Source organism: Nannospalax galili, unplaced genomic scaffold (genome assembly GCF_000622305.1).
Source record: "Nannospalax galili isolate Female #2095 unplaced genomic scaffold, S.galili_v1.0 scaffold30, whole genome shotgun sequence".
NCBI lineage: Eukaryota > Metazoa > Chordata > Mammalia > Rodentia > Spalacidae > Nannospalax > Nannospalax galili.
Genome location: NW_008329127.1, coordinates 92,913 through 97,542, shown reverse-complemented (window position 1 = coordinate 97,542; position 4,630 = coordinate 92,913).

The window sequence follows — 4,630 nt, the reverse complement described above, 5'->3', positions numbered from 1 at the left end:
CACACACACACACACACAACCATAAACACATTATTAATTTAATCCCATCTATTGTTTGTAACACAATAGCTTCATATCTTCCTGTTTCCAGCAAATAATTGCTGTTCGCAGTGCTTTTGATATTCTCCATATATACACACCCATATATACATGATTCTAGGTCCAGAGCAAGGAAGGGGCCTGAGGGATTAAAACTATGTTTGGGTTACAGGAGGAGATCAAGGCTCAGTAGGCTTGTTTGCATTACAACTTAGCTAAGATAATGTTATCTTTCTGGTTGCAAAATTAAGTAAAAGTTATCTGTCCAGAGTATGTCCACATTGTAAAAGTCATTACTACACAAGTTCTTTCACTGAACTTGGTGCTCACTGATTGGCTAGGCTGGCTGGCCAGCAAACTCCTGAGATCTTCTTGTCTCCAACTCACAGCATGGCTGTTACAGGGATGTGTCTCTATGCCTGGCTTTATTTATTTACTTACTTGTTTATTTATTTATTTATTAATTATTTGTGTGTGTGTGTATGTGTTCATGTGTGTTGGCACAAGCATAACATGGCATGCATGTGGAGGTCAGAGAACAATTTGCAGAAGTTGGTTTTCTTTTTTTAACCATGTGGGTCCCTGGGGAATCAAACTCAGCTCAATGAAAAGTGCCTCGACCCCTTTACAGGCCCATGGCTGACTTTCTATGTTGTGGGTGCTGGTGACTGGAACTCAGTGTTCATGCTTGCACAGCAAACATTTTCCCATTGAGCCATCTTCCTAGCCCAAGAAAAGTTTTCTTAGAAGTAGTGGCACATGAGGCCAGTCTGGCCTACACCATGAAACCTCCTCTAAAAAAGGCTTTCCTTAAAACTTAATTATTTACACAGCACTGATCATCAGCTTTGAGTGTGAATTACAGGAATCATCATAACATCAGGAAACACAAACCTTCACATTTTGATTACTCTACAGTCCAAGAGTAAGATGTGAGAGTTGTTTAAGTGCAATGCTCTTTTCATTATCTGTTCAGCTACTAAGTTGTTACTAAAAGTTACTAGTCATTAAATTGATTTTTTAAATTTATTATTTTTATTTTATGTGTATGAATGTATTGCCTGCATGTATGTGAGTGCACCCACGTCGTGCAATGCTGCAGAGGTCAGAAGAGGGCTTTGAATTCCCCTGGAACTGGAGTTAAGGACGGTTCGTAGCCTCCATGTGGGTGCTGGGAATCGAACCTCTCCAGCCCCATATAGTAATTTTTCATCTGTTTTTTTTTTTTTTTTTGAGGAACTGCCAAACTGATTTCTATGGTGGTTGCAACATTTTATAGTTCCATTAGCAATGCACAAGGATTTCAGCTTCTCTGTGTCCTTTTCATTATTATATTGTTGAAAAGTCTCCCTGGAACCATAAAACAATTTAGGGAAGTCTAAATTATCAGAATTGTCTGGAGGGCATTTGACACACAGCTTGGAACCCCACAGCTGCTAACAGGGTGTTTAGTGTTTCCCTGTCTACACTGAGAAGCCAGTGTACTTGGTTACAGTGCAGTCACACCACTTAACCTCACAACTAGCTTAAAATTTTTTTAGATTACACTTTTTGATACAGAGTCTCCCTGTAGCCTCGGCTGGCCCGGAACTCATTATGTAGACCAGGTTGGCCTCAGTCTCATAGACATCCGCCTGCTTCTGCCTCCCGAGCACCGGTATTAAAGGCATGCGCCGTCACGCTCAGCTTAAACTTCATCTTTAAGTTATTTTGTATATATGTGTGCATATACATGTGCCACAGCACACTTGTGGCAGTCAGAGGACAACTTCCGGGAGTTATTCTTACCTGCTGAGTCATCTTGCCAGCCCCTCTCACAGTTTTGAGATCCACTTCTCCCCCTCCACGTGGTGTATCCAGTCTTTTGACACTGAGACACAACACAGTTATCTATGAAGTTCACACTGGTGAAATGCACAACTGAGCTACAAAAAAAGAATCTCATAATGTCTTAGGTAGTTTATTATTTTGTGTTGGACCACATGCATAGCTATCACAGACAACCTAAAACTCCTACCTTTTTGTGGTACTCTCTGAAGAGACTTTCCAAGGACCCTGATAGTGATCGCTTCTCCTGGCTGGATTCCTGTTGCTCTGGCTCCCAATCCAACCCTACTCTGTTTTGAAAACCCAGTAGCTTTCCAATCTGCACGTCTCACCAGACACCTTGTGATCCAATGTGGTGAAAGGACATTGCCCTCAGGGGCAGAAAATGTGTGCTCCAGGCTCTGTCACGGCCCACCACCTTTACACTTTCCAGTGTTTCCTACTGAATTCTTGTTATGTGGAAAGTACTGAGGTCTAGTGGATAGGTCTGTTCCACCTAACCATCCAATCAGTAACATGGGCAGGGCAGTGACTCACTTGCCTGGGTCTGATGCAACTGAGAATCATTCTTGTAGTCTGGCACTGGAAGATTTTCTAGGTGGGTTGCTGTAGCAGGTTCTAGAAGCGGGTCGAAAGAAATGAGTTCAGGTTTCCAAATTATTTGGGAGATGACATAGGATGCTATAAAAATTTTTTTCCATTTGCTACCATAATTTCAGTGCATTTTTGTTCTTTTTGAGGCAGGGTCTCCCTGTAGCCCCAGCTGGCCTGGAACTCACTATGTAGACCAGGCTGGCCTTGAACTCATAGAGATCCACCTGCCTCTGCCTCCCAAGTGCTGGGATTAAAGGCGTGTGCCACCACGCCTGGCATCAAGTGCATTTGTGTGTATTACCTTTATTTTTCTAACTTCTAGGGGACCAAGAGCTTATAGAACAGAAATCCAAAGAAAATAGGAACTCAATATCTCACCCACATCCAAATCTGAACGATTTCTGATCTCTTTTCATGTTCACTGCGGTCCTTGGAACTTGGAATTCTCACTGACGCACTTAAGGAAAGCAAGCACCTTAGGAATGTAATCATCCTCTAACGCCACTAGAGGGCAGACCTCAGCAGCTTGCGGCCTGGTACCAAAGATGCAGCTCGGGTCACCTCACTGCATCTCTCTGTAAGCCTCCAGGGGGCGCTGCAGCTCGCGTTGGTTGACAAAGGACATCTTCAAGAGCTATCAGCCTGTGACAGTTGCTATTAAAGCTCCTAAACGGTGGGGAAAGTTTCTCATTTACAGGCAGATTGAGGGAGAGGCATGCCTCCCGCTTCCTCAAGATACTGTCCTGCCTCAGATACCCAGGACTTTTCCTGTTTGTAATTAAAGTCTGTAACCTGAATTTATTGTTGTCATAAAAAAGTGAAGTCCTCCAGTGGCATTGCACTCTTCTGAGGATAGAACTAAAAAGAAACAGCACAGCTTGGGGCCAAGGTTGAGTGACCGTCAGAAAACCAGGGGAAAGTTTATTGCTGTGAGTCAGTTTCTGAACGGAACGCAGGATGTCACCGGTTTATCTGCCAGGCATGACACTAGCTTTGGGATTTTCTTAGAATTCTGATACGTTCTGTTTTATCCTCAGTTCTGCAAGGATGACTATTATCCCTACTTTTAAAATAATGTTTTTCCTGTCAATTTAATAATTTAAAAATTTCCAAAGTTAAACTATGCTAAAAACTGTTCTATGTTATGCTAAAAACATGCAATACCACTAAACACCTTTTAAAAGTATTTAAAATATTTTTATTATTTTTAAGAGTGTGTGTGTGTGTCTGTGTGTGGGTATATGCATGTGACTGCAGGTAGCTATGGAGGTTAGAGGCACCCCATTCCCCTGGAACTGGAGTTACAGGCAATTACAAGTTGCCTGACATGGCACTGGGAACTGAACTCAGGTCCTCTGGAAGAGCAGCAAACACTCCTAACTACTGAGCTGGCTTTTTATGAGAATTCCACACACTGTATTTTGATCATATCCACTCTCCTCTATCTCCTCCCACATCCACCCCACCTTCCTACCACTTTAATGTCCTCTTTTTTTAAAAAAAATTTTTTTTAAAGCCCATTGAATACTATGTGTTTTGCCCAAATACTCTTTGGTGTGAGTCAATCCCCTGGAATATGTTCTACCTGCCAGTGGTCACACCCTTAAAGAAAACTAAATCTTGGGGCTGGAGAGATGATTTAACTCCAGTTCCAGAGGAGCTGATTCCCTCTTCTGAACTCTGCAGGCATTGCATGACAGTGGTGCACTTATACACATACAGGCAATACACTCATACACTTAAAATAAAAATAATAGATAAAGCATTAAGAAAAAGAAAACAAACTCTTCATCTCCCAGTAGCTACCAGTTGTCAATTGCTCTACAGCTGGGGTGGGACTTCAAGCCCACCTCCCCACTCCATGCTAGATTTTTGTGTAGTTTGAGCTTGTGCATATCTTGGGCCTGCTGTTCCAACTGCTGTGACATCATATGTGCCACTGCCCTGCTGTTTTGTTGTAGCCGTCAACCCTGGGCTCTTCCAGCCTTTCTGCCTCCTCTTCTGCAATGATCCCTGATCCTTGGGAGGAAAAGGTGTGTTACTGGCATCCTATTTAGGATTGCGTACTCTGCACTCTCTTATTTGCTACACGTTGACCAGTTGTGGGTCCATTAAACATCTTTTCTTAAGAAGTGATGTTCCCAGCTCTGCATTTCTCATTCTGTTCTCC